Source organism: Acomys minous (genome assembly GCF_964271855.1).
Source record: "Acomys minous genome assembly, chromosome: 8".
Classification (NCBI taxonomy): Eukaryota; Metazoa; Chordata; class Mammalia; order Rodentia; family Muridae; genus Acomys; species Acomys minous.
The window spans coordinates 1,308,185-1,335,959 of record NC_140489.1 but is presented as its reverse complement, the minus strand read 5'-3'; the positions used below and the strand labels follow the sequence as shown (position 1 = coordinate 1,335,959).

The window sequence follows — 27,775 nt, the reverse complement described above, 5'->3', positions numbered from 1 at the left end:
CCAGATGAAGAACATTAGCAAGTGTTTGGAATTATGAATGGGAGGTAGCTTGATAGAAGTTATTGGAAGCAGATGGCATGGGGTTGGGACAGGTATCTCATACCTGCCCCACTATGGGAAGTAGTTTAGGGGATTGATATTTGCCCTGCCCTAGGTTAACTAAGGATATTTTAAAATATAACAGGTGTCTGCATCTTGATTGGTTGCTAGCAGGTTATACTGCTGTAACAATAACAATAGGCCTGACAATAAGCATTATTAGGCCGTACTGGTAACTTAAAAACAACAGTTCGTAGAGTCCTTCCTCTCTCTCTCTGAGGATTTGACGGATTTAAAGAGGGAGCAACATTTTCTTCAGTGACGTAGCCACTTCACCCACACCTGTGAGCAAGCCTAATAAAGTTCACTGGGTAACAAGCCATCCGTCCACAAATAAATAGATAAATAATAGAAAAAAGACATAAAAGTAGAAAAGAGACTGACTGGGACGAGGAAAAGGATTGATGAACAGATGGGAGGGGACAGAGGTGATGAAGCGTGAATGTTTGAAATATAATATGAATATATTCTGTATATAAAACATTCTAATCCAATCCATTAGTGTACACAGCTAATAAGTGGCAGCGCAAATACTTAAAAGGAGCAAGCCACTTATTTCAGGGTATCCAATGCTCTGTATTATGGTCACACATGTACCACAGCACGCAGACTGCTTGTGCCTCCCTGAGCGTACTTTAGATTGCTTTGTCTGACATGAGCCACTGACGGGAGCTAGACTTGGTCACAGTGTTGATGTCTAAGAAACCTGGGCTTAGAGAGCCAAAGCCGGAGAACCATAAAGGGTTAAAGATCCTCCTTGAACATCTTGAAAGCCCAGGCACTAACCTGATGCCTCTCACTGCTCTTCTATGTGAAGAGGGAGAAGGAGCCTGTGACACAGCAGGGTTCTCTGTGTCCATCCCTTCCCCACGTTAAATGAACTTGACTCTACTTAATGAAATCTAATCAAAAGTCTTAGACATTCAGAGCTACTAAGAGTAGGCCAATGAAGGGTTATTACTGTTAGTTACTATTATTTTGCTACAAGGAAACACCACAGTCGCCAGTGAGCAGACTCGCCACCATCCTTTAGCAGAGTGAGTCTCTGACTCCATTTTGAGTTCAGTTTTCAATGGCTAAGTGATTTAGTTATTCTTGAAGAGAAGTGTCTTCCAGCTCTCTCTCTCTCTCTCTCTCTCTCTCTCTCTCTCTCTCTCTCTCTCTCTCTCTCTCTCTCTGTGTGTGTGTGTGTGTGTGTGTGTGTGTGTCTGTGCAAATACAATGCATATATAGTATATATATAAATATACATATATGCATAATATATAATGCATATATCTATATGAATGTGGCCGCCAGAGGACAACTTTGAGTGTGATCCCTCAGGTGACATCTACCTAATTTTGAGACATTATTGGTCTCATTGGTCTCACTGACCTGGATCTTAACAAACAGGTCTAGATGTCTGGCCAGGAATCCCTAGGAAACTCCTCTATATCATTACGGAAATAATGTAGAGTGTGCTGCATCTGCCGACGGTGAACTCCAGAAGCAAACAACAGGTTGCAACCATGGCTACCGATTATGATGCCTGCCTTACCTGCCAAGCTACGTGCCTACATCAGAGCCGTTTGTTGACACTCAAGTTGGTTTTGGAGGTTTTGTTTTGGGGAGATTTTATGGGGTAATGTTGAGTTGACTAAGGAACAGTTTCAGGATAGATTAGGTATGGGCGGGAGGATGTAAAGAATTCCAGAGCAAAACGGTATTGATTACGCTCCCTGGAACAGGTGAAGGCTTCTCAAGAGAGAAAGTTGCCTGTTTTTATGATTTTTAAGAGAAAGCTCTGGAAATAGAATTTTTGGCAGCTGAGAGGCTAAGTAAAAATGTTTAAAAGTAATAACACAACAAGGAAAAAACTAGCCAGAATTTGCTAGTTTAGCGTGGATACGGGCAGAGCTTTAGTTTGAACACAGCTGTGATTCTACCAGCTTTCTTCCAACCACAGCTGACGGTCTTTGTTTCCCCATCCAAGCAGACACACAGGTAGCTTTACTGTAGTTTCACTTTGGGTTGGTGGTAGGGTGTGAAACTTTCAAATGTTTTCAAAATCAAAATTCAATCTATCAAAAAAAAAGTATAGTCACACACACACATACACACACACACACACACACACACACACACACACACACACACACGCCAACATGACATATATACATACATGTCAAAATGAAACCCTGTACTTGCATGCTAATTAACTTTTTAAACCCTTAATTGGTTCTTTCTGATTTTCACATCATGCACCCCAATCCCTCTCATCTTCCCATCCCTTCACACCCACCCTCCACCCTCGCAACCTCCCCCACCAAAAGAAAATATAAAGCAAGCAAACAAACACCCCGAAAACATCTCGTGGAAGCTGTAGTGTGTCACAGTGTGTCACACAGTGTACAGTTTTGTCCACATACCTTTACTTGCGAATGTTCGTTGCAGTGCGTCACTGGTCTGCTTCTAGGCCTCTGGCTTCAGCTACACGCTGAATAATACTGGGTTCTCACTGGGACTCCCCTGGGTTGTCCTACTGTTGCCCCGTGTCTTGGAGAGCCTGCATCCTTGGATCTGCAGGACTGGCTCTTTCATGCATGCTAGCAGCTCACAGACGTAGTAGATGTTGGGGTAGGCCAACCGAAGCCCTGGATCTCAGCCTGGGTGGTGGCTGAGCGGTCAGCACACCAGCTTTCCTGCGTTCTCATCGCTGGGGTGGGCTCTCCAGCACTGCCCTGCCTATCTCACTCAATGGTGCAGCTTTGCAAAAGTCAGGGCCAACTCTCCTGCTCTCACGTCCTCAGGGGTCACACTCACTCTACCAGGACCAACGCTACTGTGCTGCCCAGGTAAAGTGCAAGGCCCACTCTCCTGTTCTCGTGACCTTGGGCCCAGCTCCTCTGCCTGCTGTAGGTGGCAAGGGGCTGGCAGGGGCATTTCTCACAGAAGACAGGAAGAACAGCTCTTTGGGCTGACCCTCTGGGCCAGCTCACCCTCATGCACCAGGACCAGCTCTGTTATTGTGCTGCCCACCCGAGGCTGCAGCGATCGAAGAATGGGGCCAGCCATCCTGAGTGCCTCAGACAGTGAGGGACGGAGCCAGCTCAGCACAGCCCTTGGATATCAGCCTGGTCCAGACAGCAGCCCAGACCAAGGATGTTCTCGTGGCCTTGGGTGATAATACGAGCCATGGTCTTTGACATAGACCTCTGTTTGTTGTGTGGCCAGGGACCCAGGCATCGCCCCTAGCAGCAACATGGGACTTCGCCATTGCCTCAGGTGGCAGCACAGGACACTCACATCAGCCCTCCACCCTTGAACCTCCTGTTCCACCTCTCTTCCTAGTGCAAAACCATTCCACTTCTCTTCCTCCCCCACCTCTCCACCACAGCCTTGCACATTGCAGTGGCTTCTGCTGTGGGTGGGCCACGTGGTTAGTGGGCCTTTGGGTGTCTTGATAGCTAAATTTTTCATAAAAATAATATATACTGTCTCTTTTTCTTTACTCTGATTTTAAACTATTCTTCTATATACTCACAAGTGCATGTAGACACAGACATACATGCATACACATTCATGTTTATACATATTTTCATATGCATGTATTACTAGTATGTGTACGTTTGTGTGACTCACATGTGGTTTTGCATATATGTGCATGCATGTGTGTGCACATACACATTATTATAAGAGATTTTTTTTAGAATTGTGACCTCAAAATGAGAATAGTAAGAAAATGCTGAAGAGGAGGCTCGGCTGTTAAAAGCTCTTGCCGTACTCACATGGGACCTCACAAGCACACATAACTACAGTTTTAGGATATCTGACGCCCTCTTCTGACCTCTGAGTGTGCCAAATGTGCACACAGTGCTCTTACACATGCACAGGCAAAACACTCATACATATAAATAAAATAAATAACTCTTTGTAATAAAAGGATAGCACAAAAGAGAAGTTCTTGATAATACAAATCATTTAAAAAATTAAGTTCAATTGGAAGATATTGTAAAACAAAACAAAAAACAAACAAACAAAAAATAATAATAATTTTCTAAATTAGGCCAAACCTGAGGTGGGGAAGGGGAGAGAGATTTCGTGGAAACTAGAGGAATCCAAGAAACTCAGTGTGTGATGTCATAGTTCAAAAAATGGGGCGGGGGAGAGGAAAAGTAGAAATTGCCAAAGAAATACTAAACTAAAGCTAAAACACTTAGAACTGACTGAAATATCCTGCAGGTCAAGAGCATTTGACAGTATCTGAGCTAGAAAAAGGATTTTTTTTATGAATTTCAGAATGTTAGGATTAAGAAAAAGGTCTTTTTTAAGTTTCACAAGAGGACACACAGAAGAGCCCAAAGCCAGGATGGTGGCAAAGTTCTAAAGGCTGACAGGCTGCTGGAGAGTAAGGCGTACCTCCCACTCCCACTTCCGGGTAGAAGAGTTCCTAACTGCATTCTGTCACCCCTGCGCTGTGGAGAGTGAGGCTGGGCAGTGGCCGGTGGGTAGGGCAAGTGTGGAGCATGCGCATAGCAGCAGGAATGATGCGCATGCCAATAATCTCAGCCCTGGAGCGGTGGATGCAGGAAGAGTTTGGGGTCCTCTTTGGCCGAGTTCATGGCCAGCGGGGGCTACATCAGCCCTTGTCTCAAAACAAACAAACGAATGAACAAACGAACAAACAAACAAACAAAACCAGCCACTCTGGAGAGAATAAAGTCTGCATAGTCACAGAAGAAAGGGAGCCTGTGTGTTTCAACGCGATCTCCGTCTTGCTTCCTAGTAACTTAGGGAAGTATTGGCTTGGACAAAGTAAGTAACATACAGAGGGCTAGGACAAGCGTCACGAGGAAGGATGGAGGAGCTGTTCTTTGAGCCACGGGTGTGGCCTGCGGAGGACACAGAGCCTTCCTTCTGCTCGCCTTGGGACGGTGAAGTGCCCTGTTGAGGAGGGACCACTTTTCTGGAAACCACAAATATCTCTTAGGAGCTCAGAAATCACCAGCCACAGCTCCCCAGTTGGCAGCCAGTAAGAACTGCACAGCTCAGAGGAGAGGCTGACGCCCCCAGTGGATTGGAGCCCCGGAGGACACTTGGTTTTTAGACCAATAATCTCCCAGGCAAAGGACAGAGCAGCCAGTGCCCCTAGCCCACGGGAACCGTGTGACAGTACGTTAGCAACATTACAGGGCTCAGGTGGTGACTGGATGTGCAGAAGTAGAGAAAGACACATCGCCACTTTCCAGCGCTGCCTGGAAGCATCCTGCTTGGGTTTAAATGTTTATCTTCATGTTTGTCCCAGATCCCAGTCCAAAAATGACCTCTTTTCACTTCTGCCAGATTTAAAAAAAAACAAAACAAAACGATACTCTCTGTTTTCATGACAGCTGTTAGTGTTTATGGACTTCTTCTCCTGAGTTATAAATGGCTTGAAAGCAGCGGTGGCGTTGCTTATGAACTCGTGAAGACGTTTTAATAAAACCACTGCGCCAAGAGTTCACTTCTTTCACCTCACAGTTCTTCCTGGGCTTCCTGGGCTTCTAAAAGTTAAGGCATCGACGTTCAGCTTCAGCCCGGACTCCTTCTGCTTAGCACAGGTACAGGTCCTGCGATCTGGTGGCCCCTGTCACCCATAAGGATGTGCGTACACCGTCGCGTGCCATTTAGACGTACACCTTTGGACATGCGCAGATAAGCGGGGTGGCCCCGCTAGCCACCCTGGACACCGGTCCTTGTAGGATCCGACATTGGGTCAGACTACACAGTGACTATCTGGAAGAGTCAGTCTTCTTCATAGCATCTAGGTGGCTTACCCTTGTGAGCGCTCAGCTGGGATTAAATAATAAATTCCCCCAGGAGCCCAGGCTTAGAAAAGAGCTTCCCGCAGCAGCAGGGACGTTCCAGCCAGATTTGGTTAATTGAAATCATGCATCGAACTAAGTTGCCCGTCTGATGCGATCTGACAAAAAATGATCGTAGGATGAAATTGCCTCTCGCTGATCCTCACCTATCTTGCATTTCAACTTGCGGCAAGATTGAAGCAAACTGCTCCAATTTACTGCTCCCGACCTGCTGATAATGGACACTTTGCTGTGCACTCTCTCCCTTCATTACTGCCCAGGTCAGGGCTGTTAACAGGGACTCTTGCCACTTTTGACAGATAGTCACTACCAAGATGAATGGCGGTAGCCACATGACCACTTAGGACCAGGCCTCCCCTCTTCAGCACCTTCAAAAATGCCTTTAAAAAAAATAAATAAAGATAAAAGGCCATGCTGCTCTGTTTAACTCTTTATTAACTAGCAGAGTCGATAGACAGCAGGCGCCGTGACCCTGTGAGCCCCTGGGTGCTCAGCTCTGAGACTGTTTCAAAGCCACCACTTGACAGTGTCTTTAAAAGAAACTTCTAGTGAAGCTGTCTGGCCCATTTTGTCCTCACAGGGATAGAAACTGGCCTGCAAATCGAGAAAGGGTACCGGCCAAATGTTTCAACTGCGCTAACGACTGCGAAAGAGCAGTGACTCGTCAAAGCGTTAAGTGGGGCTATTTAAGAGTCAGAATTGCTTATTAGGAAGACTAGGCTGCCACGTTCAATACTACCAAGATGGGTGGAGCTGAGAGCTGACTCGCTTCTTCATGAGTCTATGACAGCCTCTCCCGGAAATAATCTCATCCCCAGTACTTCCAGATTATTTTTACTTGTATTTAGCAGAGACGAAAGCACTCGTCCTCCCATGTTGCCATCTTGAGTGAACAGACTTCGCTTTAGAGGATGCTCGGTGGAGGAGTTTTAAGAGAAATGAGGGAGCCAGTGAGGTGGCTCAGCTGGCGAAGATGCCTGTCTTCAAGTCTGACTACCTGCACTTGATCCCTGGTACCTACATGGTGGAAGGCGGGGCCTGACGTCTGCAAGTTGTCCTCCGCACATGCTCACACACACACACACACACACACACACACACACACACACACACACTACAACAGTGTAGCAAATAGTTTATAATAAAAGATTTAAATAGCAAGCTAAAAAAAAAAGTGAGCAGTTATATAATGCTTTAGTTTGTGTCTGATTCCTGATGTGGCCATTCATTTTTGCTTTTGACAACTCTTTGCTAGATTTGCGTCACGTTGTGTTGTTCACTTGGCCTCGTGAAATCAGATGAACTATTAAACACTGTAATCTGCTAATTGATTTTCTATGTCCCTTCAGAAAGGGATGCATTGTCTGGAGACAGCCTCAAAAGCAGCGGAATATGGTGGAAAAGCTGTTTTACTCCCCCTCATTTCTGGTGAGGTTGACCAAGCTGAATGCTCCACTGTTGTTGTTGTTTTTTTTCTCTCTCTCTCCACATAAGTCTCAAAAATGTAATTATTTCAACACTTATTTTTATTGCTTTATGATCATGCTTACAAATGGCATGGCAATATTCGATAATTAGACTCAATGGATAAAAGCCATGCTCATGAGAAAGGCTCCAAAGATGTGAGGAGCTCAATGGTGTCCTGGGAGACATTTTCTGCCATATAAGGACTTTTCCATTAAGTACAGTCCTGCCATCAGGACTGCCATAATATAATTTGAATGGACCCGCCCTTACAAAGAAATAAAGTACAACCAGATAGGAATACTCACAACTGAAATGCATGGGCAACAATTTATTGTGTTTCCTAAAAAAAAAAAAAAAAATTTATTTTCCATTTTGCTTCAAACATCACAGAGCTAGGTGATAACTTTAGCACATGTTTGCTGGAGCACTCTTCTGTGCTATATATATATATATATTCATCACGTATGTATCCGATACATATATTTGACAACATAATTTTCTTGTTAAATCTGCAAAATGCTACCGTGAAGCAGGCTTTAGTTTTACTCTTCTCTTACAGGTGGGGAAACTGAGGCATAAGACAATGAAGCAGCTTGTCCAAGTGCATGTAGGTCACCACAAAGCTGTTGAGATGTGAAGCAAAGCAGCCTTATGCCCGTGGCAAGCTCCTGACGGTTACGCTCCACGAAAAGTCACTGTGACACATGGCGTGAGCGGCCTACACGCTTAAGTAGTTGTTCGCTGCTTTACCATGTTAATAAAGTTTGTTGAAGAGCGGGGCTAGGGCTGGGCTATAACTGTGTGATGGAGCACATCTTCCCACGCACGAGTCCAGGGCCCAATCTCCAATACAAACACGAATTATACTTCTATATAAACAGTTTGCTCATGCAAGGGTTAGATCATTGCTGCTTTAAAAGCTGTCAGCCAATATCAATGAAATCTCTCCAGGAAACTCTGTGTGTGTGTGTGTGTGTGTGTGTGTGTGTGTGTGTGTGTGTGTGTGCATGTATGTGTGCTGTGTGTATATGTGTGTGCTGTGTGTATATGTGTGTACTGTGTGTGTGTGCGTGTGTGTCCTTGTACATATATGCTTGCACATGGAGGCCAATAGCCATTGAGTATCTTCCTCAATTGTTCTCCACCTTGTTTTTTTTTTTTATTTTTTACTTTCTGTGTAATCAATTGTTTGTGTAATTTAATTTTTATTTTTTGTGATATATATATATTATATATGACATTTGGACATGTATGCACACACATGTGGAGCCAGTGATCAATGTTAGGTGTCTCCCCCTTGTTTATTGAGGCAGGGCCTCTAACTGAACCTGGAACTCCCTGATTAGCCAGCAATGCCTGGAGAACAAATGCACCAGTCTCTGTCCCAAACAGTGCTGTGGTTACAGACATGTGCCATGGTTACAGACGTGTGCTGTGGTTACAGACATGTGCTGTGGTTACAGACATGTGCCGTGGTTACAGACATGTGCTGCATGCCTGGCTTTCTACGTGGGTGCTGAGGATCTGGACTGAGGCCTCCCCTCCACCCCCCCTCCTGCTAGCACAACAAGCGCTTTCCTGGCACAGGCACCTCTGGAGATTCTCTCCATGTTACTTTTTGAGACAGGTATGGGGACGGGGATGCAATCTGCCTTTGGCAGCGGCTTCCCCTGGGCTTGTGGGCTGTTGTCACCTATCTCTCCTGATCACCTGCCATGTGGAGTTTGGATTTGTAAGGCCGCCCCGGAAGTGTTGAAGCCAATTCCGCAAATTCAGTCACAGCACCTACCTGCTGCTTGCCCTGTTCTCTGCTTCAACTCTGGGTGAGGCAGGTTGGTGCCTGCCGAATGCTGACACACAATTTACATGCACCCAGGCTCTCTCTCCCTCCCTCCCTCTCTCTCTCTCTCTCTCTCTCTCTCTCTCTCTCTGTCTCTGTCTCTCTCTCCCTCCCTCTCTCCCTCACCCCTGCCTGCCACCAAAACCATATCAAGGCTCCCATGACTCCCCTATGCATATTTTGCACTCAATTCTTTTTGAAGGATGATATGTGCCCTTTGCTACATAGGGAGACTACAAAGATGGATAAATAAAATACAATTTGTTTCCAAGACTTTACTTCTTACCCCTCAGTAAAGAGTGTTCATGAACTTCTCCACTGTATGAAAGATGTGGAAAACTGCTCAACCCGGCAAAGGCCACACAGATCTTAATGTATGTCACGGAGGCCACATCTGCAAGTGCTAACACATGAGCCTGGGTGCTCTTTTCCTGGCCTCCAACAGGGAGGGTAAAGACTTACGCCTACATGTCCTGCCTCACGCAGTAGCCAGGATTTTGCTGAGGGGAATAAAATCAGGCTAAGTTAAAAAGAATAGGCAGAGCTGGCAGAGCTCATCAACAGGAGCACATGTGCTTAGTGTGTCCATGGAGCACATGCCCTCAGCGTGTCCATGGATCTGGGCTCAGGCTCCAGCACCAAAAAAGAAACAAACAAAAAGATTCCATGTAAAATCACAAGAGGCACAGACAGACTCTTGGCCAGGACTATGGAACTACCCCAGCCGTTGGCCCATCGTTGAAGCCAGTCTTGCGAAAGGTTTGAATTCCACTGTATTAACTGGAGCTCCCCTACCTCGCAACCAGGAAGCTGTTGCTTGCTGTCACACCACATCGCAGTCCCTGATCCTGAGAAACCAACATTGTGCTAACGACACTTGACAACAGAAATCCAGGAATCCGTGGGAAGGTGTCTTCCGTTTCACCCACTGTCTAAGCCTATGGCGAGTGTGTGGACTTGGCACCCAGAACTCCATCTGTGAGGAATTCTGGGCAATAAAAGGCATTTGGCCTCTCAGCTGCTTGCTGTTGGGGAGGATCAGCAGACACCAGCTGCTCACAAATCCCACACAGGGGCCTGGAGGGATGGCTCAGTGGTTAGGAGCTCTGGCTGCTCATCCAAAGGTCCTGAGTTCAATTCCCAGTAACCACATGGTGGCTCACAACCATCTATAAGGGGATCCCATACCTTCTTCTGGCCTGCAGGCTCTATAGGCAGCTAGGGCATACATAAAATAAATAAATCTTTTTTAAAAACAACAACAAATCCCACACCGCTGCTTGGTTTAGCCTGGAGGGCACTTTACTTGAACACAGCTGAGGACAGCATGTTAATGAAGCCCGATGCTGTCCTAGCACTTCATGGCCACGAGCACAGCCAGAAGCTCCTGTGAGAGTTTCAACCAACAACGAATCAAAACTACTCTTCAAAATTCACATCTGGGCTACACTCAGGGAGGCGGAGGCAGGCAGATCTCTGTGAGTTGGAGGCCAGCCTGGTCTACAAAATCCAGGACACTACACAGAGAAGCCCTGTCTTGAAAAATAGAAACAAATCAAAACAAAACAAAAACAAAAAAACAAGAGCAAATTACATCTGGGCCGTGGAGACGGCTAACTGGGGCAAAAGCCTTAAGTAACCCAGGCAACCTGAGTTTGAGTCCTGGATCTCACATCGAAGGTGAAAGGAAGAGCTGGCTTCACAAAGCTGTTCTCTGACCTCCACTTATACATCATGGCAGCTATGCGTGCGCACATGCACACACACATACACACACGCACAAAGAAAAATATGTTTTAAGAATTGCACCTGGCGCCTGAAGAGATGGCTAGGTGGGTAAGAGCACTTAACCATGAAAGCAAACAGAAACGAGTTCAAATCTCCAGCATTTTCGTAGAAAGCAGCATACAGTCTCAGTGTTGGGGGCGAAGACAGACAGATTGCTGGCCAGCCAGCCAAGCCGGAAGGACAAGCTTCGTGTTTGGTGACAAACTCTGTCTCAAAAAATAAAGTGGGTAGTGACAGAGGACGATGGTTGGTTCTCCTCTGGCCTTTGCATACGTGTTCATGTGCGCATGCACCCCCCACCCACCCCCCCTACACACACTTCTGCACACATCATTCATACATCCAGTACGTACACTATATATATATATATATATATATATATATATATATATATATATTACTACCCAATACTGAAGGGTAACTGTGTATTTTGAGTGGATGGATGAAACAGAATTGTAACTAATTTATTTATTCTGACAATTGAAATTGTTATAATTTGTCATTAGTTTTCCAGCTAATTGTGAAAATAAGTCTTAGGTAATGGCAATACAGAGCCTCTGAGTCGGGGGCACTCAATAACTGTTTCCTGGGCAGATGGGTCGGGGAATGCCCGCTGCCAGAGACCAGGGCCTGGTCTTCATATCTCCAGTCAGCCTGCACACAGCCAGTGTTATTGATTCCCCAGGGCACAAAGCCGCTGGACCTGAAGGTAGGACCTACTTTTTATATCACAGAAAAGCATAATGAAAATATTGCCTCTTAGCCGGGCACAGTGGCACACGCCTCTTGGGAGGCAGAGATAGGCGGATCTCAGTGAGTTTGAGGCCAGCTCGGTCTACAAAGTGAGTCCAGGTCAACCAAGGATACACAGAGAAACACTATCTCAAAAAAACAAAAACAAAAACAACTAAACAAAAACAAAAAAGAAAAAAAAAAGAAAATACTGCCTCTGTGTATTTTATCTACATGGCATTATTTATTACTGAGCACATCCTCCTGCAGTTGCAGCTTACTGAGAGCAAATGAATTCCATAGAAAAGCGGCTGGGGTGGGGGTGTGGCTGGGGCTGGAGGTGTGGCTGGGGCTGGGTCTGTAGCTGGGGCTGGGGATGTGGCTGGGGCTGGGGGTGTGGCTAGGGGTGGGGGTGTGGCTGGGGTGGGGGTGTGGCTGGGGTGGGGGTGTGGCTGGGGCTGGGGGTGTGGCTGGGGTGGGGGTGTGGCTGGGGTGGGGGTGTGGCTGGGCTGGGGGTGTGGCTAGGGCTGGGGGTATGGCTGGGGCTGGGGGTGTGGCTAGGGCTGGAGGTGTGGCTAGGGCTGGGGGTGTGGCTGGGGTGGGGGTGTGGCTGGGGTGGGGGTGTGGCTGGGGCTGGGGGTGTGGCTGGGGCTGGGGGTATGGCTGGGGCTGGGGGTGTGGCTGGGGTGGAGGTGTGGCTAGGGCTGGGGGTGTGGCTGGGGCTGGGGGTGTGGCTGGGGTGGGGGTGTGGCTGGGGTGGGGGTGTGGCTGGGGCTGGGGCTCCACAGCAGGAGTTCCTACCACACAGGCCCAGGACTCTGGGTTCTGCCCACAGCACAGCATCAGTGTGCATGGTGACATATGTCCATAATCCCACAGTGGTGGAGGCAACAGGAGGAGCTCTAGGACATCCTTGGCTACATAGTGAATTTGAGTGTTCAACACAAGGAAAGAAAAGAAAGCAGTAGGATTGAATTTGACGCGCGCGTGTGTGTGTGTGTGTGTGTGTGTGTGTGTGTGTGTGTGTGTGTGTGCACACGCCACAAGGGGCAGCTGTATGAGCTGCCGCCAGCAGGAGCCTCACAGGCTTTGTGTAGGGCAGGCAGGCCACAGAGCCGTCCAGTGAGCCAGGTAACCATCATTAGAGAGAGGGCATCTGTGTTATTTTTCATGTTCTGGTAAGCAGTGCTGCTATGTTCTCAAGAAGTTCTGACAACTTCCTTAGACATTTTTATTTACTAAAATGAGTAAAAAATTTGTTTGAAAAGGCTTCTCTAAATCTTTCTGAAGGAAGTCCCGGCTGAGAAGGCTCCTTGGCTGTCACTCACCACACGTATTCATAGCTTCCTAGATTGCTCCCTGTCCTTGCACTTTTCTACCTTGGCACACAGTACAGGAGATCATGAATCCTGGCAGCTGTCCTGTGCCTTCCTGCCTGGCTCCTACACAGCACTTAGTTGCCTGGCAACAGTGCCCTTCCACCATCTGATAACCAAAACTATCTCCTGGTCTGAGGATGGGATCCAACCATAGGCCGTTTGCTCCGGGTGCCTGAAGTCCAGTGCTCCATCCTCAGAGTATTGGAGGGTGAGGGGCAACAATGTCTGTAAATTGCTAAACATGACTTGGTAACTAAAATTGCATTTTGCTGAGGATTTGGTGCTGTATGCAAAAGTTTTGCTGTGGTATCATGAGGGCCTGTGTTCAGATCCCCAACACTTCGTAAAAACTTAGTGTGGCCATGTGTACATAATAACCCCAGTGCTAAAAGAAACAGAGACAGGCACATCCCCAGGGATTTGATTCACAGCCTGTGTAGCTGAAGCAGCAAGCCCAGGTTCAGTGACAGAACAGATCTCAAAAATAAGGTGGAGGACACCAGAAGTGGACCTGCATGCACACCTGTGTTCATATGCATGTAGCAACATATATACTACATAAACAATTGTACTTTCTTAGCAATTGTCCCCCTAACTGTTCAACATCAAGATTCCTGGTGATCAAGTAATGGTTGATAGAAATTAAAATAACCAACACTGTATCTTCTTCCTATTCAAGAACAATACCCTTTCTGTCTTTTTCCATGAGATCAGGCACGATGTGCTTGTTCAAATCAGGTTAAAGCGACTTCCAATGCTGCTTTTTCATTACAGAAGAAGATAGTCCTGGGAGCCCTCACGCTCCCTTTCTGCATCAGATGACTTTGTAACTCCACAGATTACGTGAATTGGTTTTACCTTTGAAGATCTTACTAAGCTTTATACAGACCTTCATCTTGATTCAGACCGAGAGGACTCAAGTGTGAGTCAATCTCGTAAGGCTTACTAGGAAGGCAGCCCACACCATGATTGCAGAGGCTTGCTGATTCTAAAACCGGAGGTAGATGCTCATAGCTTTTGTAGCTTTTTTTCTTCTCCAGTGCTGTGCTGATAGCTGCCGCAAATGCCCAGTGTCCCAGGTCACTAAGTGAACGCGTCACTAGCCTCAAGCCTGTGGGGGCACAGGTGATGATTTTCTGAGGGTGTTCTTGGCCATTCCAGACAAGCAAACCAAGCTGGCGCCCTCTGCATTAGCACAACCCAGACGTTCCTTCTTGCTTTCTCTGCACTCGATGGCCTGTGTCTCCCTCTAAAAAGCACAGGCTTCTTTGTTGTCTGGGGAGCATGCCAGTGAGGTGCCTGCTTCTTGCCTCCCTCGTCTATGTTACCTGAGCACAGTGGTGCCTCAGAAGCTCCGGAGCAACCCAGTGGCACATGCTTTTCCCACTCACCAAGTGACTAGGTGACTAAGTGACAGTTTCTGAGAGATGAGCACAGAATAAGTCAGTGGTTCTAATGCATTCTTTTCTTTTGTTGTATTTGTTTTTGTTTTTCAAGACAGGGTTTCTCTGTGTAGCCTTGGCCGTACTGGGCTCGCTTTGTAGACCAGGCTGGCCTTGAACTCGCAGTGATCCTGCCTCTGTCTCCCGAGTGCTGGGATTAAAGGCGTGCGCCACCACCGCCCGGCTTGTAATGCGTTCTTTGCTTATACTAACAACCCATGCCACTTCCCACTGGCCACTAGGAGCATTCAGGAAAAACCTACCTGTTTCCTTCGCAGCACCTAAGGAAGTGAGAAGGTATTGGCGGGGATGTCCCTGGCTGGACTGAGGTGGCCCATGGCTTCTGAGATTCCCCTGCATGGACAAACACTGCAGGAAGTCCTTGGTCTCTCCTGGCCCATGTGGGGAGCAGCCAGATGGATGATGCCTGGCTAAATGGCAAAGTATCCACTGGTCCATCCGAGGGAGCTTCCCAGAGGGGACTGGGTCATAGCGCAAGCCCTCAGCTAGGCTAAGTCAACCCCAAGCATTTCTGTTCCCCTTTATTGGCAGCACAGCCACCTGTGGTTCCCCCGAGGAGCTGACTGTGCAGAGGAACACAAGGGGTCAAGTTTTGTGACAACTCAACCAGTTGTCTAAAGTAACCGTGAAGAAAGCATGGATCCCCTAGGGAGGTGAAACTGTGGGTTAAGAAAATTACACGTGCACCTGGCACCTGTTGCATGGTGCCTTTAGGGCATCTGTTGCAATGAATTTAGAATGAGTGTCATACTCACATATTGTGTATTAGTGCAATATGGGGGGAAAACAGGTTTTAAAATGTCTTTGAGAAGCCAGGGGATCTGGCTCCCTTAAGTTTCTTGGGGAAAGTTTTCTGTTTCTAACGGCTTCAGTGCGTTAGACACAGCTGCAGTAAGAGTCTGCGGCAGACACCCCCCAACTCCTGCTGTGGAGAAAACACAAGAAACAGCTCCCGGCAAAGCAAAATTGAGCAAGCAAGCAAGCAGGCCTGTGTGGATGTGAGGACAAGAAGAAAAGCAAAACCGATGCTGTGGGTTGTGCATTGCTTTATGCAGAGTAGTGTCTGGCAGCGAAGCACCCTGAAGTTCTTTCTGCTAACTCCTCCACACACGGCTTCGTAATAGGACCCCAGGTCCTGTGGAAGGATTGCGGTTTCCTTAGGCTTAAATCAAGTCTCTTTGGTTAGCTGGTGCAGAGTCCCCTGCAGTAAATACTCCTTGGCACCAGCTGTGAACCTTCTTGGAGCTGAAGGCTCAGCTGGGGACATTCTGAGCTCTTACATGGGCTGGGTGAGCTTTCAGCCTTTGTTTTGCTCTGTTATTCCAGCCCACTCCACCAACTCTGTAATGGAAAAACTGTTGGTCCCATTTCACAGGTGTGGAAACTGAGACTAAGCCAGGTGCTTAAGCTGCTCTGGAGTCAGCAGTCACAAGCGCACTGCCTTCTTCTAGAGGACCAGCAGCGACTAGGAAGGCGAGGTGAGTTCCGAGCGGATTTGAAGACCCTGGTGCTGATACTACAACACGTAAGTGTTAGGCTTCAAACCTGTAACCGATGACTGAGGTGGCTACTTAACATTCCAAAGCAGACTTGGCCACGAGGTCCTCCCAGCATCCTTCAGTGCCTGTCTGTTACTGGGTCCTCCTGGCTGGTATAACCCACCCTCTCTCCTGAACTTCTCCAGTCCAGGGGCTGGCCTGCCATTCCCGCAGAGGCTCTTCTCTGTGTAAGCCAGCCATGTTGGCTGCCCTCCCTCTTTGTACCTTTGGGCCTCCTGGCTGCTCTTCATTCTCCTCTTCCAGCCCCATCTCCCTACTTAGCTCAAGGGCTTATTCACTTGGCTGGATGTCCCTGCCTCTTCCCACTTGTGTCATAACAAACTTTCTCCTTCACCTTTTTCTTTCCCTCCCTCCTTCCCTCCCTCCTTCCCTCCCTCCTTCCCTTCCTTCTTCCTTTTCATTCATCTGGTGACAAAACCTGGGACAGTCATGTTTGTTTTTGTTGTATTTCTTTCTTTCTTTCTTTCTTTCTTTTTTTCATTCACTAAGGCGAGACCGCACTTCTCCTCACCTGGGGAGCAGCACCCGTGGCCACCGGCCTTGGAGACCAGAGCTCCTTCACTGTGCTGTCTGGTGTAAATCTGCCCCTGACACTCTTCCGGGGACCTTCATCTGTTCTCTCTGTGCCTAGGGAGGGAAGCTGTGTTCCAAGGCCCAGTGCTTGTTGGACTCCCTCCTCGGGGGAACCTGTTTATCAGGAAGCAGAGCGGAGAGTTTTACATGATATCGTTGCAGGAGAAAAATGTCAAGGAGGGAACAAAACTTGTAGGGCTGAAACAGCCATGAGTTGATAAAGCAGAAGGCCTGCGCTGAGGGCACCACCCAAACCCCAGCAAACGCTATCTATTTCATGTCAAAAGAACAACAAAAACAACAGAAATGGCCACACACAGAGGAATACATTTGCAGTGAGAACAAAGAAGGCCATAAATATTCCAGGGAGCCAATAAAAGAAGATGAAGAGGAAGGAGGGGAAAAAAAAACCCCAACCCAGAAGTGGTTAGCTCTCCAGCGTAATGGGCCCCATAAAAGCTTTCATTGTTACAGGAGTCACTTTAGTAAGAGGTATATGAAGAAAGCAGAATGAATGTGAAAAATTGCATGCAATAACCAGGGCCCAAAGATGATTATCAGCCTCTGAATCCTGTATTTTGGAGCAAGTCAGTGCTGCTATTAGAAGATTGCCATTGTACGTTAAAGAAAAGCTTGTGTGCCGCTTTCCTCCCCTCTCTGGGGAAGCAGAAAGTCAATATAGGCTTCTCCTCTGTGCTAAGTCCATTTATGCGAGCAATTATTGTAAAGATGTAATCCAATCTCACAGTGTTGCCCAAAGTCTGAACTCCTGTAAACTTTCCCAGCACAAGTCTGCACACACACAACTTGCCCAGCCAGGAGCTGACTTGCTCCCCTCCTCATCTGCCCTGCACCCTGCACCTCGTTTCTTCAGCCATCTGTTCAGGCTTTTGTCCCCACTACTGACAGGACAGTGGTGACATTGAAGGTGCTTAGCGTGTCTGCATCTCAATCACTCAAACACTGGTCAGTTGGAATCCTTGAGAACCAGAAAACAGGGTTGATGGTTGTTGTTTTAACATCAGGCTTTTAGTGTGGTTTTCTTGTGCCCTGTGGGAAGAAAGCTGCCCCGTGCTTTCCTCAGCAGGTGGCAGCAGCGAAGTCTTCCAGAGTGTCTGTCTCTGAGGGTGGGGTAGACTGTTGACAGAAGACATTGCTGAGCAGATGGTAATGACTGAGGCTTCTGAAGCTGCAGCTGATGCAAATGAGCATCCTAGGAGAACAGTTGCCTTCTCTGGTGCAACCCAGGCTGGCCCCGAGGTGTATCAGCCTCGGGCGACCTTGAGACCCAGACCTTCCTCCCTCCACCTCCCAGGGCTACAGTGCCCGGTGTGGATCCCACATCTGGTTTGTGCTGTACTAGGGACCAAAGCAAGGCTTCCTCCACACTAGAAGTGAGCCCTGTCCTGGCCGCAGCAGCTGTTTCATTCTTGTTGGAAGTTGCCCCTGATGGGGAGTCTCCTGGGGATGTGGCTGAAAGCTGGGAAGGTCCATGTGAAATCAGGATGAAACTTAATTTGGTCAGAGGGTGTTTTCAAGCCTCTTCTAAACAGTTCAAAAACCTCGACTTGGTAGCAGAATTTGTAGCAGGGCAGGCAAGATAGCTCAAAGGGGAAGATGCTTTTCTGCAAGCCTGATGGCCTGAGTTTGCCAGGACAATGGAGGGAGAGAAACACTGTCTGCAAATTGTCTTTTGGCACACACACATGCTCACATACCACACACATGCACACAGGTGTGTATACACACATACCATACACACTGCACACATGCACCATATACACCACACACACACACACATGCACAGAGGTGTGCACATGCACATACACACACCCATGCTTACACACCACACACATGCACAGAGATGTGCACACGCACATATAGACACCCATGCTCACATACCACAGACATGCACACAGGTGTGCATGCACACACACCCCGTACACATTGCACACATGCACCATATACACCACACATACACACACCCATGCTCACACACATGCACAGAGGTGTGCACACACATACACACACCCATGCTCACACACCACACACATGCACACAAGTATGTACACACACACCCCGTACACACTGCACACATGCACCATATACACCACACACCCACACACCCACACACACACACACACACACACACACACACACACACACACGAACACACATGCATATATACACACATGCACTCATACACAGATAAATGTAATTAATGTTTTCTTAATTTAAAAAACAAAAGCACAAGTGCCTACTTCCTCATTGCAGACACCCACTAGGTGCTCTGGGACTCCTGTCCTCTCGCTGTCTCACAAGCCTGAGCAAAGGAAGGGGCCTGAGGCCTGAGGGATTTTGGCTTCACTTGAGGTCTGCACTTAACTAGTTCTTTATGACCTGGGAACCCCAGGCTGTGATGAAAGAAAGAATTTATTGTTGCTAAGGAAGGATGAGAAGAAGCTGCTCATGACTGCTTGATTTCCCAAAAGGAGCAGGAAGTTCTGGCGTGCTGCAGCCTTGTGGGGTGAGTGTTAATTACAAGCACTACAGTGTGCATTTCAAAAAGGTAGGAATAGGCATTGTCAATGCTTTTCCCACAAAGAAATGATGGATGAGCCTGAAGAAGAACGTGCCCAGTCAGTGGATGCCTGCTTAGCCGGGGTGAAAACTGGTTCTGTCGAGCACCATGTAAAACCCAGGGCTCACACCTGCAATCCTGGCACCCAAGGCACGGATGATGGAGCGTTCAAGGCCATCCTCGTCTACAGAGCAAGTTAGAGGCCAGCCTGGGCTCATTGACAAAACAAGAGAGCATTAAAAGGGGGGAAAAAAGGAGGAAGGAAAGAAAGAAAGAAAATGTTTGGGGAGGTAAATAGGTTATGTTTGTCCTGGCATGGGTGTGTGGTGTGTGTGTGTGTGTGTGTGTGTGTGTGTGTGCATGAGGGTGTTGTGTGTGTGCTGTGTGTGTTCTGTGTGTGCATGTGTGCATGAGGGTGTTGTGTGTGTGTGTGCTGTGCATGTGTGTATGTATGTGCTGTGTGTATGGTATGTGTGTGGTGTGCATGTGTGTGTGTGGTATGTGTATGTTGTGTGTGTGTATGAGTATGTGGTGTGATTGTATGCATGTGTATGTGGTGTGCTGTGTGTGTGGTGTGTGTACATGTGTGTGTGTTCTGTGTAGTATGTATTGCGTGTGTGGTATGTGTGTGTGCTGTGCATATGTGTGAGCTGTGTATATATACTGTCTATGCATGTGTGTGTGCTGTGTGTGTGGTGTATGTGTGTGTGCATGTGTGTATAAATAGTTATGGAGGTGAGAAGACAATTTGCAGCCATATATATATGTACCCCCATAATATACACAACTTTTATATTTTTGCAGTCAGCTAAAACCTGATTATCAAATGAAGTCTGAGCTATAAGGCTGAAGGTAACTTATCAGGGAAAGGTTGCACTAACAGTGACTTGTGCTGTGGATTCCTCGGGAACCCAGACACTAGGGAGTGTGCAACAGGAGCCCACATTAAAGCAGGGGACGCGAGACTCTTGCTCCAGTGTGTGAAGCTGGTAGGCTGGTGGGCGGAAGTCTAGGAAGGAGAAGGAGTGGCTGCTGCCGGGCGACACAGCGCCTCCTTTCCTCCCTGTCCTGTGCATCAGGGGAACCTGTGTGCGGAGGTTTGGATAGGAATGGCCCCCATAGGCTTGGCTCATAGGGAGTGGCACTACTAGGAGGTGTGGATTTTGGAGTGGATAAGGTCTCCTGGGAGGAAGTATGTCACGGGGTGGGGGGGGCGGGCTTTGAGGTCTCCTATGATCCAGCTATGCCCCGTGGGGTACATAGTCTCCTGCTCCTTGTGGATCAAGATGTAGCACACTCTCGGCTCCTTCTCCAGCACCATGTCTGCCTGCGCGCTGCCGCACTTCTCACCGTGATGGCAATGGGCTACACCTCTGAACTGTAAGCCAGCCGCAACGAAATGTTTTTCTCTATTAGAGTTGCAGTGGTCATGGTGTCTCTTCACAGTAATAGAAATCTTAAGGCAGCCTGTTGTTACAGACGTGTAAGTTCGTGGATTCTAAGGAGCAGGCACTGCAAGTATCTCGTGGACGTACATCTGTCTGTCTCTCTGTCTGTCTATCTGTAAGGATGAGGGCCTAGGGACCACCTACCCACTGGTGCTGGTGTTTTGGCTGGTTTGATCTTGTACAGGTATTCACAGTAGCTTTGAGTTCATGAGTGTGACAGCCATATCACATCTGGGTGACAGCACACTCCTCCGCATCCTATGGCTCTTACATTCCATAGTTTTGACCTGAGCTGCAGAAATATGGGGGTGCCATTTGCTGAGCTGGGGAACACAGCTAGGATGGGTTGGGTTGAGACAAACCTCCAAAGGAGGCGGCGTTCTTATGTATAAATCCGGAGTGCGGTAGGAGAGAGGAGCGTGCTGGGTAGCATTGGGCTGCCAGGAACTGGAGGCAGAACCACTCCACCCTGGCTGCCGTCCAGCATAAAAACAGTCATGGTTAAGAGTGTGTACATTCCTGCTCCTGCAGCCGGCAACCCGGCTCGGGCATGTCCCTGAGTCTCAAGCATAAATTTAGGTATTACCAGCATGTAAGTGACTCTGAAAGCCTTGGAGCTAGACGGTTTGCATGCACAAAGTGTTGAAGACAAGTAAGAGAAGGAATTGTAAACCGGGCTGTGGGCAGCGCCACGCGGTTATCTAAAGAGGCGTGTCCTCCGCAGACTCACGCGTTTGAGTGCTTGTCCTCCGTCGACTCATGTGTTCGAATGCTTGGCTCAAATACTTCATAGGAAGTATGGGCTTGTTGGGGTAGGTGTGGCCTTGTCGGAAGAAGTGCGTCACCCGTGTCACCTTGGAGGAAGGGCTTTGCGGTCTCTTACGTTGAGTTTCACCAGGTGTGGCAGGCAGTCTCTTTCTGCTGCCTGCGGACTCGAGATGCAGACCTCTCAGTTCCTTCTCCGTGCCTGCCTGCACCCTGCCGCGATTCCCACCCTGATAACACACTAAGCCTCTGAAACTGTAAGGCATCCAGGACTAAAGGTTTCTCTCTGTAAGGGTTGCCTTGGTCAGCCGGGCGGTGGTGGCGCACGCCTTTTAATCCCAGCACTCGGGAGGCAGAGGCAGGCAAATCTCTGTGAGTAAGGGGCCAGCCTAGTTTACAAAGCGAGTCCAGGACAGCCAAGGCTACACAGAGAAACCCTGTCTCGAAAAACAAAAACAACAAAACAAAACAAAACAAGAGTTGCCTTGGTCATGGTATCTCTTCACAGCAATAAAACCCAAACTAAGACACGAGAGCAAGAGACTGAGAAGAAATGGCCGTCTGGCATTGACTTTGGCGTTACGGAGTGTGAGCCTTGTGATGTGGCAGAAGCAGCTCAGAGTAGTGAGGGGAGAACAACAGCCTAGAATGCTTCAGCACCGCCCTGACCCCTCAGAATAGCAGCACCCGGAGGTAGACTGAGTTTGGCAGCTGAGCCCTGAGTATTAGAACTTTAAGAGTGCTCTCGGAACACTCAGACTCCAATTATGTCAGCACTGGAAAAGAATCACATGGGTCCTTTGGCTCAAAGGCCTTGGAGGAACCAGGGGAAACCATTTTAGGGACATCATTTGAAAAGGTGCTTAATGCTGGCTACAACGCCCGCCCCCCCCCTCAGTCCTGTTAATTGCTTGTTTCCTGGGGTTCAGGAATAAAAGCCGGGGGAGGGGGGCTTTCATCTGGAGTCACTGACCAGCACTTCATTTCCAGTACAGATGTTGAGGAGGACATTTTCTGCTGAGCATCTGACCTAGTGTCCCAGTGCTGTCTGTCTGTCCTCAACATTCTGTAGATACAATAGCAGCAAGGGACATTCAGGACACATGGGGCTGCAGGACGAGTCTCAGGAGAATCTCTCTCTCTCTCTCTTTTTTTAATTTTAATTTTTAAAAAAAAATTTATTTTTTATATATCTCCATTTTTAAACCCTCATTTTAGGCAGATATGGTCGTGTGATACCTCTCCACTGACTAGTTCTTCTTGGCATAGCTCTTCGCTCTCTCTTGATTGATCAGTCACACATCCATTCAAAATCTGGCCAAGGGGCCCAGGATGTAGCTAGCTCACTTGGTAGAGCTCCTGAGAAGCATGCATGAAGTCTTGGGTTCAGCCCTCAGCATCTCATAAATTGGGTGTGGTGCTTAAGGCCTGCAATCTGAACATCTGTGGTGGCTGGGGGAGCTCAAAGGCATCCCTTGGATATGAGCAACTTTGAGACCAGTGCAGGTTACATGAGACCACGTTTCAAAAGAAAAACCAAACAACAGGAGCACCAAAGAAGTCATGTGGGAGAGAGAGGTGAGGAAAGTATTTCTAACAATGCAGAAACAGAGAACACAGCATACTTCAAAACCAGTTTATGTAAGTGAGGCTTAGGAGGCCATCAGCACTGGGCAGGCCTAGGTTCTAAAGACTTTAGAGGCAATGTTGAAAGAATAGGTTTTATCCTGGAGGCACAAAGGACTTTAAACTCAAGGGACATCTTGGTCTGATTTGTGTTTTCATGCTTGAGGCAGATGGCCAGGTTTAAGGGAGTTAATTACTAACTTTAATAGTGCAGGTGGCTAGGTCTGGACAGGGTAGTTTTTGAGATACCACAGAGGAAATCTGACTGGGCTTGGGGAACAAACTGCATGTGCCCAGGAGAGAGGTAACAGGACTCTCACTCCCTTGGTCACCTTCCCAGCCAAGGGATCATGGAGGCTCACTCCCTTTTAGTCACTTGACTTATTGTCTGTGTACTCCTGTCACCAAACACTCTAGGCAGTGTGATGTGTCAGAAAAGAGACCCATTTCTTAAGTGCTGGAGGTGGTTCAATGAATGATCCTGTACATTCCGTGTTTGGTACGACGGTGGGACTCTGCTGTTAAGGTCTAAGTCTCTGCCATGACTGGCTAGCCCCTGAGCTCAGCGCAAAAAAAAAAAAAAAAAAAAAAAAAAAAAAAAGACTGGCTCTCCCTTCTCTGTCTGACCTGGGGAGCCTGAATCCCCACATCCTTTACCTGAGGAATATCACTTGTAGTCCTTAGGGAAACAACAGGCTCAAGCCCCTTTCTCCCATTAGAACCTGTCCAACAAGCCCTGGAGATTCCTGGAAATAGCCCATCCTGTGCTGATGAGACCTGAGCTTTCAGCAAATGGCCTTTAACTGAGACAGGATTTCTCTGCATAGCCTTGGCTGTCCTGGACTCGCTTTGTAGACCAGGCTGGCCTGCCTCTTCCTCCTTGAGTGCTGGGATTAAAGGTGTGCGCCACCACACTCCGAGTGCCTGGAGTTCTTACCCCACTCATAGGAATAATTGAGTACTGTGTTTCCCTTCTCAGATAGGACCGTACCACTGCATGCAAATGAAGTATCCCTGGCACTCCCGGCCCCAGCGAATCAAACACATTCACCTTTGTAACCCCTCCCACTGCCCAAGGCTTACAATGTCCCTGATTCATGAAATAAGCTCTCTCTCTCTCTCTGTCTCTCTGTCTCTCTCTGTCTGTCTCTCTGTCCGTCTGTCTCTCTCTCTCTCTCTCTCTCCACCCCCCTCCATTTTCCATGACCTCCTCGGAAAAGATTGGCTCCCCTGCCCCATAAAAATTCACCATTAAACTCTCTGGGATTGGCTGCTGGCAAGGCATCTACAGCTGCCTCAGTCTACACAGAAGAGGAGGCGAGCCGCTGACCTCCAACGAGGCAGCTGGCTATGGACTGGCAAGGCACAAGAGTCCACCCACAACCTCTGCTGTGAACAGGGCAGCTTATCCAAAGGGCCGTAACACTGCAGTAGCATCAACAGCTCTAGAAAGCCAGAGTTTCCACTGCTGTTGGGTACCGGTGATCTCATTAAAAAGAGAAAGCTGCAACACCCTGTGAAAAACTCTTTTCCACACACCCACAGTGAGATCCAGGAGCCTTACTCTGAGCCACTCCGGAGGAAATTGGAACCTGAGATGCTGAGGTTACACACACATACACACACACTCCTGCACCCCACAGGAACTGGGAAGTGCAGAATGACAGTAAAAGTCACCTTCTGGGTCATAGAAGCAGAGTATAAGTAGAGCCCAAGGTTGCTCACTTCCAATTCCCTGCCGTTCCCAAGACGAAATGACTCTCATCTCCTCCCCATCCTTGTCTTCCCTTCTCATCTGCTCAGGCCTTTCCCAGCCCTTCTGTGTGGTCTTGCCTCCATTGTGCCTGGGGGCCTTCTCTGTGTTAACCATGTCCTGCGTAGTTGCTCTGTTGCCAGCTTCCAGAAGCTAACACCCTTTGCTGAGCTCTCCAGGGACCTGATCCCTTCTTCTGTCTTCTCCCCACCTGTCTGGAGCTCTTCCAAGGCCTGCAGTTGGCCCTCACAGTCCTCAAACCCTCTCCCCCTCCCACCCCCTACACCCCCCAGCCCCATCTCTGATGACCTACCTGCATTTCCTAAGAGAGCACTCACCTTCCTAGAGGCAGATACTTGTGTCCACCCCCTGCCAGTCTCACACCAGTGACTTAAGCCAGGTTTATGGACAGCCTGGGCTTGCTCGTTTTTTATCTACTATACACAAACTTAGACAGACTTAGGAATAGGGGGTTGCAATTAAGGAATTGCCTCCATCACATTGGCTTATGAGCATGTCTGTGGGGCACTTTCTTGATTGATGACTGTTATGATTAATAAAAGGAAAATAAGATGATAAGACGCCAGGCAGAAGATATTATGTTGTATGAAGTTTATTAAGTGAGCATGGGGAGAGAAGGAAAGGGGAGAGGGGTACCCCAGAGAGAAAGACAGACAGACAGACAGACAGACAGACAGACAGACAGACAGACCCACAGATAGACAGAGGAAGAATAAGAGAGTAGAGAGAGAGGAGAAGCCGGTAGAGGGGTAAGGGAGGGACCTCAAGGAGAGTCTGTTCGTTTATAGGACCCTGGGCAGGGCCACGCCTCCGTGACGTCACAAGTAGGCGGAGTGAAGCAGAATCTTAACACTGACTGCTGTGGAAAGGAAACTAACCAATGTTAGTGGGCCCATCCTGGGTAGTTGGCCCTGGGGTGTATAAGAAAGCAAGCTGAGCAGGCATGGGGTGCAAGCCGGATGAACAGCTCTCCTCCATGGCCTCTGTTTCCGGTTCCTGCCTTCATATTCCTGACTCACTCAGTGGTGGACTGTTACCCGGAAGTTTACCTGAGATAAACTCTTGGTTTATTTCATGTTGGTTTGGTGTGGAGTGTGTTGCCACAGCAACAGAGCTAGAGCAGGCAGTGGCCACAAAGCAGCCAGGCACAGGCAAAGGTGTTTTCAAAGGTTGGTATATAGCGTGTGATGATAAGTCAACCTGACTACAGAAAATTCCTGACTCTCTCTTAGGATTTTATGATTTTTAACAAATCGGACCACCTCCCGGCATTCCCAAAGAAAGCAATTTAACAAGCCTTTGACTAATTAAAAATGGGGAAAATGTGTCACCAAAACATAGCAGTCTATGTGCGCTGGCCCAGTACAACATGGAGGCCTGGGATCCGCGTATCTGGAAGCGGGGGTCGGATTTGGGAGAGGCCTCGGCTTCCCGGTTTATGGTGATTGGCAGGCTTCATTGTGTGCTAGAGATTAGAGAAATAAGAGAAATACCACGTGACAATTAGCAAACAGGAACCCGAAGAAACACATGACAGATCAGTAGATTTATGAAAAACGGTGCTGACAGGCCCATTTTTCAGAGTTCAGCTGCAGAATGTAAAATAAAGAGAAAACTCCCGAGATTCATCTTGACATTTCAGACGCTTCGCTTAAAGAAAAGGAAAGCAACAGTGAAGCACGTTCTCATCGGTACCCACTTCCGGGAGTTGCCTGGGGTAGCTGTAGATGCCGGGACGCAGTTGACTTCGCCCCAGCTAATACTTCCAAAGCTCTGACAACATGGAAAACGGGCAGAGATGCAGCCAACCTCGGGGTTCAAGTCAGCAACAGCCCCAGGCAAAACATGAAAACTTAATGGTTTTTAGCTTTTCTTTGAAATTTTCTTTCAACCTTCAGCTTTTTTGTCTTCCTCCTCCCATTCTCATTTTCTCTCCGCATTTCTCTACAGAGGGGGTGGGATGAGGGATCCCGATCGTGTGTTTGTGTTCATGTGAAATGCTAATACTTGCTACGTTCTGCGTCTCACAAGACTTCACACTTGGTCACAGTTCAAAAAAAAAATGAGTGAAGCGGGAAAGTGCGCCAAGTACCAAACAAAAAGTGATCTGGTAGAGCAAGCACTCCATTTCACCTTAAAATCACCTCCTCCTCCTCCTCCTCCTCCTCTTGAAGCAACGATTTATGATGTCATCATTGAATTCTTCTCTCTTGGTTCACGCCATCAGCTTAGTTACAAAACATCTTCGCACATCTCAGGGACACCGTGAACTGTGCATCCTCCGTGCATCCTCCGTACGCTTTTCCATCTTCCTCCACAGGGAAAAGCTGCAGGAACAATACCAAGAAACCAGCTAAGAACACAACCCTGACCAGGGAATCTAAAACCTAGGTAGTGTTGCTGAGGAACACCTCAACAGAAGACCAGCTGCCCAGCTGGAGGGGGGGGGGTCAGTGCACGCACTTCCTTCCTGGCTTGACCTGGGTCACCTGTTGGATCCGGGGAGAAATTTGTGCTCATCAGGAGACCTTACTGGGTTCGGTGCTGGAAGCTTTTCAGCTTCTAATTATGGTGTTTAGAAGACAATGGAGACAGCTTAAAATAATAAGAATGCTGCTAAAAGGAGTAGAGGTGGCTGTGTGACAAGGAAATGTTGGCTCTGTGTACAGTATACATTTAGCCTGTCAGCAAACACGGAGCTTTCTGCAGGTACCATGGGAGATGCACTTAGGAGGAAGCCATGAACCCCGGAGGGTCTGAGTTTTGCTTTCACAAGCAGCTGCTGAAGTTAGAATAGCTGGCGGCTTAATAGAAATTAGAGTTTATCCTTTTGAA

General features: G+C 47.9%; 1 long non-coding RNA gene across 1 annotated transcript in view; it reads left to right on the top strand.

Moving 5' to 3' along the window:
• The first annotated feature begins 20,579 nt into the window (after window positions 1-20,579).
• Window positions 20,580-27,775, top strand: part of LOC311603775 — a 40,323-nt gene continuing 33,127 nt past the window's right edge. The window contains exon 1 of the long non-coding RNA XR_014781256.1: window positions 20,580-20,707. This is a non-coding gene — a long non-coding RNA (uncharacterized lncRNA). The remainder of the gene's footprint in view (window positions 20,708-27,775) is intronic.